General features: G+C 31.3%; 1 protein-coding gene across 6 annotated transcripts in view; it reads right to left on the bottom strand.

The window, feature by feature from the left end:
- M7bp (Myosin-7a binding protein) overlaps positions 1-17,998 on the bottom strand; it is a 114,264-nt gene that overhangs the window by 24,038 nt on the left and 72,228 nt on the right. The window contains exon 1 of one of the 6 annotated variants that reach the window (XM_026636794.2): positions 13,384-13,631. The exons of the other annotated variants lie outside the window; for them this stretch is intronic. The gene's annotated coding sequence lies outside the window, so the exon portion shown is untranslated. Of the gene's footprint in view, positions 1-13,383; positions 13,632-17,998 lie in introns of those variants that run through there. 6 annotated transcript variants of the gene reach the window in all.

Here is a 17,998-nt window from a genome sequence, read left to right as displayed (position 1 = left end):
TCTTCGATAGGAATAGGATATAGCCTATAAAAGTGTTTCATTTCACAGAATCAATGAACATTATTATAAATGATACTATAATATTGTACAGAACAATTACAAGTTTAGTATTTTTACATAGTTTTTTTTTTTTGCGTTCATGTTCCACGTTCATAATGTTACATCAGCAGAGGTTAAAGTAAGGTTAATATTAAGTATTATTTAGTCAACAATCGTGTCTATAACATATTATGTTATTGCTATTTATGCGAATACATTGAATTCATAATGATTTAAACATTTCAACTTAGATAGTTGTTATTCATCATTTATCCTTACACTCAGTATGTTTTACATACTCATCCTTTGCAAAGACCTTCTTACTTCTCCTTTTATTTAAAACTTCTAATCTTGCCTATTATTGCCTATGACATTCCATACCACACATAGACCACATTTAACAATTATTTTATTCTAATTAATAAAGTCAAATTATTTTATTCTATTAATTCGGGACTTAGGTAACCTTAGATAGAGAGAGATTTACACGCTCTAGAATTTGTTAATTATGTTTCTTTACAAGGTTATTTTTAAATTATTTGCACGCATTCGAACACACGTTTTTCAATTTTTCAAGATTTTTCAAAATACAGTGCATATCGAGGTGCTGGTCTGGAATGAGACTTTTGTCTAGAATAATCGACAATAAACTCAGTATTTATTCTTAGATCACTTAAAAATTAATTTATATAATGTGTTGGTTGGAATATCAACGGTTAGCACAGAGTACCGCGCTTTTTATGGTCTATGTATATAATGTTGTAAATAATACTATGCTTTATTCAGATGTTTAAATTTCGAATTTTAAAAAAAAAATCAACTAGTAAAATTAAAAGTATTTGCAAGGTTTTATCAAATTATCGATATCGTTAATAATATATCCAAAGAAATTATCGATAAAAATCGTCGATCGTGTAATGTGGTAAGTAATATCTGGGTATGCCAATAAACATTTGCATCGCTTCGCTTAATCGGTCATCGCTTCCTAATTGCGACATGATAAAATTTTGCTAAATCATATTCATTATGCGCGACCATTATATAAAATTCGCCATCAGTTTTCGCAAATTACTAAACGAGAGAAACGCTTTTAGTTAAGACGTCACCGATGATTTATGAAGGCGGGTTTAAAATTGATTAATAAATAACAAATTATTATTTCTTTTACGCAATTAATTTAAATAATTATTTAACTATTGTATAATTAAGTATAATGATTTCAAAAAGTTATTCCTGACGGAATCAATTTTATTATGCTAGCCTAAAACCTCTCCCTGTGAAGGTTTCACGTGGACTCACTTGCTCAACTACTGTTTTACCGCGAAGGTATTATTAGGAAACTGGGTTATTTGGGATTCTTAACCACTAATACCTTATATGTTATACCTTAATGGCCAACGGAACAGCGAAGCTTCGTTATTTTGTCCGATATAGTGCATCCTACCCCTTTCCATCCGAATCACGAGGAAACTCAAATACACGCGTGTTTGGCTGAGAACAGGGAGCATGAAAGTGACCTACTAGGCCATATATTAAATATTTAGAAAAAATTAAGAATTGTTAGTACAATATATATATATAATCTTTGACAAATTTACTGTCCTGTGGCTAGTGGTTAGCTTTAAAAAGGAATTACATAACGCGCACAATAATAATATATACAATAAATATCAGATCGCTTGTTTATCGATACTGATTGTTTAAAAATATACTAATTTCACTGATTATGCCTAAACATTGAACACCCATAGAAATATTACATAATATATTGTAATTTATTTCATCGCCAATGCGCCAACAGCTTGGAATTAAGTAGTATATTTTATTGACATTATAAAACCTTTTAATTTGCACTAAATTAAGTTATTTTTCGGTGCATTGACGTATAAAGTTTATTTTTCAAATAATAAATAGTCTTATTGATTTTGTAGTTAAAACCGGATTAACATTTTGTTTTTGTAAGTTGGCTAAAACTTATCATAAAATAATATCATATTATGAGAAATTCTAAAACACATTGACCCGGCGAGGACACGCTCCAATACCTTCGGAAATCTCGGATCATACGATTGTATGAATGAATTTGTAATCAGTGCGAGTCAATTTTTCGACGAAAGTCATATCAGATTACATCAGTATTATTTTATACTTCGTTTTTTATGCAAGAACAAATGCTATCGAACATGTAACGCAGAATGCTCAGTACATAAACATTTTAAATTCATTTTGTAGATATGTACTTACTTTAATAGTAATTACAAGTAAAGAGCAACCAAAACCACTACCTATCCAATTCCTTTTTGTATTTATAATTTCATGGCTTGACAATAAAGGAAGTTATCATTTAGTTGATCCGTTATGATTGTGTAAATTTAAATAAATTCTGATTGAGTAGTATAGTTAGTATGGCCAAAAGTATTTATTTCATAGTCGTGTCATACTGAAAACTAAATTGTAGATGAATACAAGATTAGAAGTCTATTTTGGTCACTCATCATTTCAAACAAAGGTACTGCAGAGAGTGAATTTATTACGAATAATAATGACAATGTCAAATCTCCGTGGTGAACCTTGATTCTACCACAACGCAAATACTCGAATCTTTCTTAATCTAACGTTAGTCTGTTGTATCAACGCCGCGATTGGTAAAGATAACTAAAATAAAAGAAAAAGTAAATTGTGTATCTTCAACTTCTGAAAATAAGTCAAAGTCAGATTTACTCATTTGGTCCCTTATTACATCATCAGCTGTCAATTATAGTTTATATTCGTATTTCAAAATATTATCAAAAATAAGCTAAACTTCAACTATTTGTAAAATTAGCGTAATAACAAAAGTAGGTCTAACTTAACGTTCTAAGATTTCATACCTTTTCTCTCGTTTCAAACGATCTGTCATCCGACTTGAAGAATGATTAAATAATGCGGAAATTGAACTGAATCCGTCAATTATACACTCGGTGCCGCAGCTTGGTGTACTTTCAGATTGAGAATGCGTGAACAATGACACTTTTTACGACGAAACATTACACAAGTGTGACATTTGAGACACGTGAAATGACGATACTTAGAAATGTGTTAAATTTTGAATCATAGACAGCATTGAATATACACGTACATATTGAGAAATAGTAAAACAGTTTTGTAAGAGCGTATCGAAATAATACGGATATAATATATTTCTTATTTTTCTTATTTGACGATCAAGATGAAGATGAAGAATATCTTAAAAGAATATTTTAATTCCAATGGAAGAAAGAGTAAAGATAAACAAATCTTAGATTTACACATTCCATGCGATTTGGTAATATTTTTGCCATATTATGCATTATAAACAGTTCTTTATTAATGTGTTTATATTTATAATTCAACGCTATACCTCTATAATCTATACCAACCATAATAGGAAAAAAGCCAAATAAACAACATTTGACAGCAAATTGACGCGATGTCATTGGTCGAGAGCTTGATTAATCTATGATATTCACTATGGATTTGCGAAAACATGGCGTTTTGTACGTTGACACAACTGTTTTCGGAATTTTGGAAGTAAAATTTAAGTGGAAATAAGTTGTTAAGTGCAATAGTGTTGTGTTATAAATAAAGATATATTAATCATAATAATCATAAACTATTAGTAGTGCACAACATAGCTGAGTTATTAGCAAATCGCATGGAATACGTAAATCTAAGGTTTGTTTATTTTATTTCCTACTTACATTGGACTAGGCTATAGTCACTTAGGTATATACTTATTGCTTTTACTCCCAAAGTTCCGACATTAACTTAGTCGACGTTCAAAACGCCATTTTTTACAAATCCATAATGAATAGGTTATTCAAGCTCTCGACCAATGATATCGCGTTCATTCAATGTCATAGTTGTTTATTTGGCTTTAGTCCTCTTGTGATTGGAATAGACTCTATTTAAATAGTACAATTTGTGAGTACTCTTTATTTATACACTATAAAATACCTATCAGTTGTTTTAATTTGAAATAAAATTGTTCTGTATTATTTACTTATTTTCCTTAATAATCTCGGTAAATTAAATGCTTTTTACGATTTGAACGCAAAAACAGAATAAGGATAATAAAACCAGTTAAGAATACATAGTCCAAGGTAATGCGATTCTTTATACTTTATTACTTTTTTTTTTACATCTTAATAATCACTCGACAGGTTTAAAATTTTACTTTTTTGATTGCGGCCGCAAATGTATTAGCGTTATTTTATCTGTGGTCGTGCTTGTGACCATCACTCACGTAAATATATTTAGTTAACGAAATTTGAGATTTTTAAAAGTTTGTATATATTGAATGTCGTGAATCTAACTTCCGCATGATATAATTTATACATACATTTTATATACATATAATTAGATTGGCTTATAAATAAACATAGTGTATTTTCGTTTTCTACATTGATGATATAATGTATTCGACTCGTCTCAAACTTGTTATTTGAAATGTTAATTTCATCTTATTTATAGAAAGATACAATCGCTTATCAAGTTGTAAGATGGAAGTAAGAGATTAACCCACCGCTCTGCAGTAATGCGGGTTTGCGGATACATTTACTTCCTTCTGATTATGAAGGAGTCTGTCCGCAATGATTATTTCCTTGTACATAGAAAATGAGCAATTTGTTATAATCTCAGCATTAGTATGACAACAATGAATTTACATAGTCATTATAAAATTGTGTCCGTGTTCATGTAAACCAATCAAGGGAAAAGTGCTTATAATATATTTTTATAGTTAAATATCACTTATTTTTAATAATATAAGTTATTTTATTCCATAGCAAGCCATATCTATTCAGTATTAAATACATTCTAAAATCGTGGTAAGTTAAGTAAGCTCGTACAAGAACTCAGGGAACATTATCTATGTAACGGAATATTCAACGCGATTTTCACCATACGGCACACGTTCTGGTGACCGAATAATATTATCCCAAAAAAAACTGGCAGATCGTATAGGTTGCCCGCGTAACGTTCTAGTGTCGATAAATGTTATTCGCGTGATTATTTTAAGTTTTTCAATAAATATTAATCAAGACTAAATTAAAGTTACCGCTGGTTCGGAATGTACATCGATTATATCGAAAAGAATCGGCAAAAACACAGTAATTAGGTTTCCAACGTTTAAATAATAATAATAGTTTTAAATTGTTATTAATCAATAGGTATGTTCATTTAAAACTATAATTATTGTTTCGGTTGCGTTTGGAAAAACAATGAATAGTCGATTCGATCTGAGTAATGATGAAATATTAGTAAGGATTATTATCATCATCCGGAGATTATAAATGCGTTTGTTTGTTACGCTTTCATATTTGAACTAGTGAACTGCTCATGGAATTGTGCAGGTCGGGTACAGAAAAGGCTAGCTAACATCTGCCCTGAACCTTCACACGAGGATGAAACAGCAAGCGGAAACTACTAACTATTGCTATGTAGACATTTATGGTATAAGTTGTAGTCTTTGGTTTCCGAGATTTATTAATTGAAAAGTATTTTCAATGACGTGATGGACTTGATTTCTTAGACTAATGTATTGAATTGCCTAATGCAGTTTGAATCCATTTATTGTTTTCCACATTACGCTTTATAGACGCTCACGTGTTTTTTTATAGCAGAGTTACTTATTACGATGATGACGTCAAACATCAAGTAAATTGATGTAAATATGAGACCAGAGCCGGATTTAGTGATCTGGAGGCCCTGGGGCAACAAGGAGTGGAGGCTCATTTTTATTTTCTAAATAAATTGAACAAATTTTTCCAGACGGATTTTTTGTATAAGTTATTGTTAAAAAAATTAACTTTTTCCTAATTCATAAATATCTTATTTTATTATTTATAAAAATTACTATTTATAGTAAAATACAAGAATTGTTTGTCTTTAGCACCGAATGCGCTCTCCTAAATCCGGCCCTGTAGCAGATAGCGCGGTCTCTTGTGATCAGTTCCATGTTTTAAGTTAATAAGATTTGTAGAAGAATATATAAAATTTTATTACGAATTGTGTTTAATTTTTTTTATTTTAGCAATGAGCCTCTTCTCGTATCTGTGCGTAAAATATTCTGCAAATGTAAAGGAATAAAAAAAAAAAAATTAACAACAGAGTTTCTTGCTGGTTCATCTCGGCATAATATACATTTAGATAGCTATTCTATCAATATAAAAGTAATTATCTATGCTTCTATACTAATATTATTACTTGGTGGTGGGGCTTTATGCAAACCCGTCTGGGTGGTTAATATATTCTGCCGCCAAGCAGCAATACTTGGTATTGTTGTGTCCGGTTCCGACACAAGGGACATAACATCTTAGTTCCTAAGGTTCGTGGCACAGTGGCGAAGTAAGGAATGGTTAATATTTCTAACAGCGCTAATGTCTAATAAATGTGGTGACCACTTAACATCGGGTGGCCCATTAGCCGGTCCGTCTACCTGTACATAAAAAAAAATTGGCGAAAGTAATTCTGTCTGTCTGTTTGTACTAAAATCACTGAACCGAATTTGATGAAATTTGGTATGAAGCCAGCTTGAACTCCAAGGAAGGACTTTAGCTTTTTGCTTAAAACGTAACAACCAACACCTCAAACGTGAGCGAAGTCGCGGCGACAACTAGTTTAAAATAAATGTTGGTACATGCGATTGAGACTAATAGATTTCGACACCGTTTGACTAATAAACAAGAAAAAAGGCGCAGATGTGTTATAATTTTTATGAAGAATAGAATCGGTTATATCGCAATGACGATCGGTTTAGATTTCAGTACGAAAAATATAGTCAGTACGATTAAGGAACAAGTCTTAAGAGACATTGTATGCCAGATATTTCTAGTATCTTATATGACAAATTTATAAATATTGGACAACATCACATACATTACTCCGATCCCAATGTAAGTAGCTAAAGCACTTGTGTTATGGAAAATCAGAAGTAACGACGGTACCACAAACACCCAGACCCAAGACAACATAGAAAAATAATGAACTTTTTCTATATCGACTCGGCCGGGAATCGAACCCGGGACCTCGGAGTGGCGTACCCATGAAAACCGGTGTACACACTACTCGACCACGGAGGTCGTCTTTGAAATTTGTCACACAATTATCAGATATTATGTTGTTTGAATGTACTTTAGAAGATTTTTATGCACAAAGTTGAAGTGAATGTGGCGTTCGTGTGTTTCTACTGAAAGGTTTTTATATAACAATACTTACAAGCGAGTACTCGACTGGCGTTGTCTTGTAATTATTTATTTATATAAAAAATTGTGCTTTTTATTCGTGTTTTTGCGTTCACCCGTCGTGCATCTGATCAATTTGAAATTTTGTACAATTGTACTTGATTTAAAACTCTGGTGTAGTACCAGTGATTTACAGTAGGTGACTCTCGAGTCGTATCGGTAAAAGTAGTACACAGTTTCTAAAACCTAACTACGAAATAATGCACATATTGTTTATGTTAAATTTTGTATATGAGTTTTATTACGAATAATTTCATATGAGTCTAGGATCAATATTTAAATAGCCCTGTGGTTAGAACCCATGAATTGGGGCTTAAGCCCACGTGTGGATCCACCACAGTGCATTGAACTCATGAACCTTTTCCTCAAATGGAGGAGGAGAAGGAGAAGGGCTATTCTTTCACTTTACTTAATCATTCTTCTTATCTATTTACAATGTAATATTTTTTGTGTAAAGTAAACCTAACTTATACTTAGCTCTAGGTAGATCTTTCTTCTAATGATGTGGCCTGTTGACGAATAATAGAGTAACTTTCAGCACGTTAAAACTATTATCTACTGCGGGCCAAGGCTACATAGAATCAGTGAGGCTCATTTGTAAATAATGTTAATATTGATAAGACTAAGTCAACTGGTAAGGCGCGTCTGATAATAATTTTACAAACTAAAGAAGACGTATATTTGTATAATTAGCAATGCGCATAGCCATTATAACTAAGTGCCTCGAATTTTACATTATTAAATTGTTTTTTTTTTTTTATGAAATAGATAGGCGGACGGGCAAACGGGACCACGTTATGGTAAGTGATCACCACCGCCCATAGACATTGGCGCTGTAAGAATTAATAAAAATACCCTATATAACAAAACCTTGGGAACTAAGATGCAATGTCCATTGTCCCTTTAGATTCACTGGCTAACTCACCCTTCAAACCGGAACACAACAATAGTCTGTATTGCTGTTTGGCGGTAGAATATCTGATGAGTGGGTGGAATCTACCCAGACGGGCTTGGACAGAGCGTTACCTCTAAGTAAATATTTTCAAATTAAATCTTGTAAAACTATGTGAGTTTTTAGAACTTTGTTTTTCTAAGCCTGCTAATAACAAATTCATGACAAATATGGTCCTTTGTAAGATGCTGTAAAATTAATATTAGCGAGCCTATCTCATTCGCTGACGCAGAAAGACCTTCGTATTCCAATTTCAAAATTCGCTCAATTCAAAGGCAAATTCGCTTTGAGCTTTAGGCAAAAAAAACCGTCGTTATAAAATAAACTTTTCCTAATAAATTTACACTAAAAATGAAAACCCAAGAACCGCTTTCTTATAATATTAAATGTAGAAAAACATCCCGAATTACACAGAAAGCGTTTTTAGATTAATTTTATATTAATTAGATATATTTTTTATCATAATAAAATACATACAGGTAACCATCAAACTGGTTATTGATTAACTGGCTTCTTTGTAAACTGGCATTGTCGTTACGTCATTGGTCATTTAAAATTAATTATTATTAATTTTAACTCGAAACCTCATTTACGTAAGGTATTAAAAATATTGTTTCGTATTCGTAAGCTATTTATATCTGCACATTAGCAAGATGCAGTAAAAAATGATTTAAGATTAAAATGCTAAATTGCTAGGTTTTCTTCGAGTAAGTGCTAATAATAATACGTCCCGACGTGAAGAGTGCAATGACCTCGACACTGGGATAACTTGGATCACTTATAAGTGAAATCGCTGTTTTAAAATAATTTATCTTATTTGGTAACTATTTAGTTATTTATTTTTAATTTAATTTTTTTATGACGCAATATTTAAATTCTTGTCTTATATTTATAATATAATTTTTACATTTATATTTTTATGGTCCAGTGGTTAAGAACATCTCTATCCTAGCTGGAGATGTAAGTTCAAATGCGGAGTTTACCACTGACTTTTCATTTGCTTATAATTGATCTAGTGCTCAGAAGTGAAACATCGTAAGGATAACGTTATACCTAATTGTGTTAGATTAAAATCTGAAATACGTGTCTTTAGCAATCTGCATCGGAGAAGGTACTATCTAACTAATGTTCGGCTTAGACGGAGAACATCCCTAGCAGTGAGATATTTACAATCTGTTAAAATTTTTAGTTAAAATAAAATTTTACAAGACGTTATGTAAAGTCTAAATAATTTGAATTATCGATTTATTCGCACGAAGGCGAGCCCATCCAAATTAAATTATCGGCGCTTAATACAATAAACTTAACAAATATAATCCTTAATTTTTTTTTGTGCTGGCTTTAATCTTAGTCGACTCACGCACACTAATACATCTTGTAAGCACTCACCCATACTAATGCATGCCGATAATAATTAACGTGGAAGGGCGCGCCTTCGTGAGAGAATATATCTTTAATGTTTTACTAACAATATGATATCAGTGTTATGTCAAATCTTGTTTTTTTTTTTATAGTCGAATTTGTCACTCTTTATTCATTGCTATATAATACAATATTATCATAACTGATTACAATAATGACTAGAGAGTGCTTATACGTCAAAATATTATAAATAATAATTTGAAAGTGTGAATGAAAATTAAGACCGCTTTCTGTTGCCAGGCTATTGCATGGCTATTGCATGGCTATTGCATGGCTATTGCGTGGCTATTGTATGGCTATTGTATGGCTATTGTATGGCTATTGTATGGCTATTGCATGGTTATTGCATGGCTATTGTATGGCTATTGCATGGCTATTGTATGGCTATTGCATGGCTATATATGTATACATAATAATTATATCCTTATACGTGTATCTACTTAAGGAAGGAATATATTGTATTGATAATTTTCACTATTACCAAGTAATTTAAGTATTTATTTAATAGTGACCAAATACTCGTTCAAATATTCTAGGTCCAAAACTTAACACTTAACTTTTTGACACTATATACAAGTTATTTCATTATTTTTTTGTTTTAATTTTACCTTATTATAATTATTTGGAATATTTCGAATAATTCAAGCACGTCCTTAAAAGTTCAGCACAAAGTATGACGTAATTCGATGTATCAATGATGTCACTAACAACATCAGATAACACAATCCTATATTAATAACAGAGAAGATTATATTTATATCTCAAATACCCGATCAGTTTTGGTGTTGGGTTAAAAATACAAGGATATATTTTTAACACAACACCAAAACTAAACTACTAGGAAAATATTTAAGTGAAATAAGTTTGAAAGAGGTTTTATTAAAATTTAAATTATAAAGTTAGAGAATTTGTATCGTTAATCGCGATAATCTCAGGAACTACCAGTCCTACTTCAATCATTATTTTTGTGCTAGATAGTTTATTGAGAAAGGCTTACATAACTTGATACTACGATAAGGAACGAAGTAATAAACATTAAAACGCGACCGATATGGCAAAATGTATAACAAGTTTTAGCATTTTTTTTTTTTTTTATGCTATGGGTGGCGGGCAAATGAGCCATCTGATGGTAAATGGCCACCACCGCCCATAGATATCAGCGCTTTAAGAAATATTAATCGTTCCTTAATTAGCAAATGCGCCGACAAACATGGGTAATAAGATGTCTTGTGACTTTAGTTACACTGGCTCACTCACCCTTCAAACCGGATCACAACGATATTAAGTTTTGCTCTTTGGCGGTAGAATATCTGATGAGTGGGTAGTTACTACCCAGACGAGCCTACCACCTTACCATCAAGGTTTAATATTATTTATGTATATTCGAATTTGAAAGCACAGCTATTGTAAAAGTAATTTATAAATAACAGCCTGTTAATGTCCCACTTTTACCTGTTCCCCTTTAAGGAGAAGGTTTTGGAGCATATTCCACCACGCTGCTCTAATGCGGGTCGGTGGATACACATGTAGCAGAATTCCATTGAAATTAGACAATTGTAGGTTTCCTTACAATGTTTTCCTTCACCACCGAGCACGAGATGAATTATAAACACAAATTAAGCACATGAATGACAGTGGTGCCTGCCTGGGTTTGAACGCATAATGCACGCGTTCTAACCACTAGGCGACCTCAAAACTAATTTATAACTAAGGATTATTCTATCTATTTTAATATTTTTCCATAGTTCAATGAAATATCTTTAATATCAGTTATGGGAGTATTACAGTTGCTCATTGGCTGTCAAAATTCTGCCACCGTTCGAATGTCGTAATGAAAATTGAAATAGAATCAGCATCGGGCGTTTGGATTTAGAACATAGAATTATAAATTATGGACAAGGCAAAAAACTGGGAAATTTCGATTCGGATTCGCGCACGAATGGTTCCATACCACCAAACAGATAGGCTACGAGGCACTAATGTAAAAACAAATATTCGACTGACGGCTTTCAGATTTTTTCCTATACTTGTACCCTACTACTCATTGGATTTCATGATTCTAGGTAAATGGAAAGTACCATATAGGTTTTGATTCCCTTTGCGAATGTATGGGAAATACGTCATAAGCTTTTGATTGTGTAGACCTACAAGATTGATTTTTTAAAAGCTCCAACTAACTTCAAAACTCAGTGTTTGGTATTAATTTCAACTTTATGATTCAACACGTTCATAAGGAAAATGCTTTTCACGGACAGACAGACGGACAACGAAGTGATCTTATAAGGGTCCCTTTTGCATTTAAAGGTAACGGAACTCTAAAAAATTACGTGGTCTATAAATTTCATTTATTTGATACAATCGCATCTGCTAAAAATGTAGCGTATTATTTTTTAACATTAATTACCGAAGATTAAAATTTTCTTGCAAGAAATTCCCTGGTTATATAACCCAGCTAACCCGTAATGCTCTAAGATACAAACACACTAAACGAACATGAATGACCTTATAAATAACCCCAAAATGATAACAGCTTAAGTAATATTAATAACATAATTACGTAGGTTAAAGGTTACATCAGACGAAGTCAATCAGAAGGTCATTATGTCTTTTTGAACTTAACATTATATTTTTAATGTTATTTAATTTACTTTTTTCATTTGTTACAGACTATTTTTTAGTGGTTCGGTAACAAAATACTGTTTCTATTTACACTATATTATATTATGTTGATATATCATACATACGCTTACCAGAAATCATTAATTTCATTTTACTTCCGTACTATTTATAATTTGCGTTTTAAATAAAATTATTTGGATAGTCTTTTGTCTTGACTAGGTATTTTACTTATTTAAATGTTGCATAGCAGTATAATAATAATATAATTCTGTCTGAATGCTATTTGGTATAAAGAAAAACAAAAATGTTTTTTAGACGTATAGATAATAATTTTAAATTTAACTAATAGTCTTAATAAATGTTGAAGCATTTCCAGGAAGTGCGATGATTGTGTAGCGGGTTAGGTCATCCCTTCGCTAGTCGACTCATACGCACGGTGTGATATAAAATATTTTTGTATTTTGTAATAGAAAAAACTATATAAGTAAATAGTTTTATAAAGTTAAGAGAAAATCCGGTTCCATATAGTTATATTATAATAAATCGTTTATAATCTAAACACCTAATTAACTAAATGTCTACTCTCGAAGACATTTATGTATTTAGAGGTTATCGGTTTGTTTACATTTTACACGTCAAGATAAAGCAGACTATTAATATTGTAAATAAATATATTATTTATAATCTCTAGGGAATATGTCATTTTTGCTAACAAATTACTTTTTTTTTAATTTACATTACATCGTTAATAGAAAAATATTGAACAAGGCAGGATAATAGTGTTCTTTTTTACAATTTTTTTATGCACGTATTGTTGGACATCTGATCTCCAACAGAAGGATTACACGTTTTTATATTTGGGTTTGAAGTAAAAACTAATTTCAACGATATTATTCTAATGAATCATTTTATTGATACTTATGTTTAATTTTTTTTATATTACTTTATTGCTAAAATAATATGTCAACGTAAACCGTTAATAGGTAAGCCATAAAATTGCGTCAACCTTGACAAAACAACCGCCTTATCGTACACCTGCTTAAATATAATGTAAACTCATATACGACACTCGTGGAAATAGCCACTTACACTTTCATAAATCACATCACTACACTTCGCGCCTAAATATAACAGTTTTCTTTTTTTTTCAAATATATTTTGTTATCCACTCCGATATATGTTTTTTTTTTATAAATTCAAATGATGTCTTGCTAGAGTGATTTAAGCTTAATCAGATATTTTTTTTAACGGAACGCTATTTCGCGTTGGCGCGAATTCGGAGAGCGCAGATTGACGCGCGTCGCGTGCAAAGTCGAAGGAGTCAATGCGTGCTCTAGTGGAAATACTGGAAACAGTCTTGTTACGGTGGCACCGTATTGCTCTTAAGTAATAAATAAAATATCCCATTTTGATCAGATCGCGTCACCATAAAACAATGATGTCTTAATCATTAATCAACTGTTAATTTAACGTAACAGTTTTTGATAGTTACATTATTATACAATTGAATGGTTTAGATTGTCTATGGGCAATATTTAGCTTATTATGTAATGACCCATCAAGGTTCGACCTAGGAGTGCCCACTTGTAGTATTGCATCAAATATTTGTACAACAAATGATAAGTATGTACTTTCGATGCAATAGCAGTAGGTTCAAAGGTTATGCCGTTAAAGAATAATACTTGACGCAACTATAAATATGTATTCTAGATGGGTTTTTAATACTTTACTTATTGCGCAATAATATTTTTATTTAACTACATAGCTGAGCCCTGTGGTTTAACTCCTGTTTAAATTTAGATTATAAACAAATTTCATGATGAGTATACAACCGATGACATTCATAAACCCAATACCAGTAGAGCCATAATGAGTAATTAACAGTATATTTAACGCATTTTTTTACCAAATCGTTCTTGTAGTTAATGAGATAAGCGGATTCAAACATACAAACTAACTTTATAACAATTAGTTACGTTCAACCTTCTTTAATTAATTTTAACAAACATAAATAAACACGGAATTAAAAAAAAAAACTTCGATATAGCTTTAATACAATTATGACTCGACCTAATTGTTGTTTAGGTGGTGATTCGTTAAACGATGCTGCGTCTCCGTCTTTCAAATGTAAAATCCACGATGAAGGAAAGAAAGAAAGTCACTGTTCCACTAAGCACTCGCTAAACAACGTCTATAAGCAACTCCGTCAATAATTAAGATTTCAAGCATGATACAATTGCTTAATCAAAATTTAAAAAAAAAATGGTGCAACCGGCCCATCTGCATCCACTGAATTTTCACGCGCAATAGCGTACATGAGAAACGATCTTAATTTCTTAATTGGATATAAAATCGTATAGATGTGACATTTGATTTATATACGATTATATATACTTTATTATCAAAATCAACGCGATTCCAGTTGCTATCTTAAAATATAGCCGATATAGCTCAGTGGATGGAGAACCGTTTTAATTTTGAATTGTTGGTATGTAATTTGTTAATTATTACTCATCTCGTGCTTGGAGGAAAACTACTATAGAAAACTGTACAAGTTTTGAGCCTATCGGATTAAATTCTGATTATATGTATCTACTTGGCTGTTGGTGCCGCAGCATAATGAAGGGTTATATTTTTCTTTTTTTTAAATGATTTATCTAGAACTTTCTATTAATATCGTTTGCAGAAGACGATTCATATTGAGGAAAGGAAAGGGTACGTAGTTTAAATGTTGCGCGTTTTCTCGCAAGGAATGCTTATTTTCTGTTTTGTTAAATTAAAGCAGAGTATGTTATTGTAAAAACTTTAGCAATTAACAACAAGAGTTTTAGTATTTGTAATAAGTCACGTGCGTCAGATTAAATTTATGAATTGCACAGGCGAATCTTCTAATACAAGGTATAAATAAATACGTGATATATAACTGTGAATTTGTATGGTATTTTATCTGTGCGATGTCGGGACGAACACCTAATTCATATGTATATAAAAATAGATTTAGGTACTTTAATTTTTTTAAGCAGTGTTTAAGATGATTTGTATTATTGGTTGTTTGTATTATTACTTTCGCCATAATAAATATTTAAAAACGCAATTATTATTTATTTTTATTTTTTAAATAAGATAAATATAGTTGTCATTGAAAAATATATGTACAATAATTTCAAAGAATTTGTATTTTAAAAAAAAATCCTAAATAATTCAGTGGTTATTCTAAAATCGTATAACATATGACGTTTAATAATATTATCATTTATAACAGATTATATATTTAAAAAAAAAAAACACGGAAAAAATCCGGACGTATATTATTATCCGCATATTTTTAAAAAAATCCTTGAAGATACGGTAAAAGTAAATTTAAAAGGTTGACATTAACTTAATAGCGAGGGCGCTATTACTTTGTTCACTTTAAAATATGATAAACACATCGATTGTGAAGAAAATAACGTTTTTGACAAAATTAATTTAACATTATAAAAATACGACCCTTTTCTTAATTTAAGTAGGTAAGTATAAAAACACTTTTAAATTGTCATGCTGATATTGAATTATATGTAAAGCTACCACCAGATCGGAATATAGACAGAATGACATTAATACAAACACTTTGAGTCTGAATGAAATTAATTGTTCAGAGAGAATCATAGATATTTTTTTTAAGAGTTGTTCCAGTAAAATGCAGTCAATGCAGTTCTATAAATTCGAATAATTATATGTCTTCGAATGTTTTTATAACTATAGATATAGGTAAGCAAATATTAAGAGCTATTCAGAGTCAAGAATTTTTTATCTATCTATAGGTTTGTTCTGTGATTATACGTCTTACCGCGAACAAATAATTACACACGAATAATTACGAATAATGGGATTATTTTCTTCAGTCATCTTGAGAAGTAATTTTATTTTGAGAAAATTATTAAATTTTTTCTTAAAATTATAATGTTACACACAAAAAAAATAAATGCAACTTAGATAATCGTTATTTTTTTGTATTTTTTTTTTAATATAAAAGTATGATCAGTCTTCACTTATAACGAATATTTGCGGACTCCTGAGTTTCGCGGAATTTGAGCCATTTTGGAGATCAATAGATTTTTCGTAAAAAAAACGTGTATTAATACATCGAACTCAAACAAACTCGGAACTCACCACAGAACATCAAAATATGCTGCATTGACTTTGGTTTTAAGCATGCCACGAGTGAGATGCGAATTGATTTCTTACAAACACTACAAATATAACTTGAGAAACACTTCGATAATATCTGGAAAGCAAAAACAGTGCTTTTCAAACATTGAATACATTATTATATGAAATTTAATTCGTAGCGAGTAAAGCGAATGCGTAACAGTTAGCACGTTATATAAAAGGAACTAATATTCGTTACTAGACTCTAATGGTATACTATTTAGACCTGATAGAAACACTTACTTATGTTAGAAAACCATTGAGTGATTACACTATCGTAGGCATATTGATGACTATACATTATATTCATTCCGTATTTTCTCTTTTACATGTTACAATATTTTCTGTAATTATATTGAATATATATATTTACATTATGCAATCATTGTAATACAGTTTTGTTTTTTAATAAAATGATATAGACTCATACAGATAGCAGGGGAGCCCGAGAGGGAATTTTGGGATTTATTCGAGCGCGGCAGATTAACATAACTGGGTAATCCTTGTTTCATGAAGACTACCTCCACCGAGTAGGAGCCCCACCTATATATAGTGGCGTGCACCCTCTTTTATATCGATGTGATACCACATTCCGCGTTTTTCCTACGTGAAGTGGGGTATGTTAGCCTCGCCGGTGCCCAGGTTGCCTAGAGCGCTTTAGTACACCCGAATATCCATTAAAAAAACAGCGGTATCCTTTCAGTCTCTTCGGCGGGAACCACGGAATCGCTCTCGCATATTACCGTGGCTTAAATAATAGTACCGTGGTTATTTTATTATTGTTTTTTTTTTATTTAAATTCAATTGCTGAAAAACGTCGTAAGTCCGGGGCTCGTCGATACCTAACAGTTCATTATAATAATATATAAAGCTTTTATGTCTTCTGTGATGAGACATTTCACTTTAACTGTTGTCGATATTTTCTTACGATTTTCTATAACTGACAACAGGTCTTTTATTTTATTTAGAAAATCAACTTTTTGATATTGGAAAGTTAGTTTTTATCGAAACGCCACGTGCCTGCTACCTAACGAATCGATTTTCTATACTACGTCCGTGACGCACGTATTCGTAGCGAAACTATAATTGCGTAAAATAATTGACCGGGGAAAAGCATTGAAGGTCAAGATAACGTTATAAAAGTTCAGATTATTTTTCCTTTTCAATGATTTTTCGTTGTCGATTTTCACTGTTTACTAACTTTCGCTTACTGTAGTAAACTTTTATTTTATTTAAGTCGCATCGTGGTTATTTATGATGTACCTACATATGTTTATTATGATTTACAAATTCCAATTCCAGTCGGGGCAATGGTTGCGTGAGGAGCGGTTGGTCTGGGTGACAGAGTATTAGAGTAAATAAAAGGCGCCTTTTTATACGCTCTTGTAATCACAGGTAACGTAGTAAATGCTTTATTAGAAGCGACTTTGAAGAAAACCAAAAATCAAAAAATTCGATATCATTTAGGTCTGCACACAGGTACGAGAATATGATCCGGGTACATTTTATATAA

This window comes from Vanessa tameamea, chromosome 2, assembly GCF_037043105.1.
Source record: "Vanessa tameamea isolate UH-Manoa-2023 chromosome 2, ilVanTame1 primary haplotype, whole genome shotgun sequence".
Lineage (NCBI taxonomy): Eukaryota > Metazoa > Arthropoda > Insecta > Lepidoptera > Nymphalidae > Vanessa > Vanessa tameamea.
This window is presented reverse-complemented; position numbering and strand designations above follow the sequence as displayed.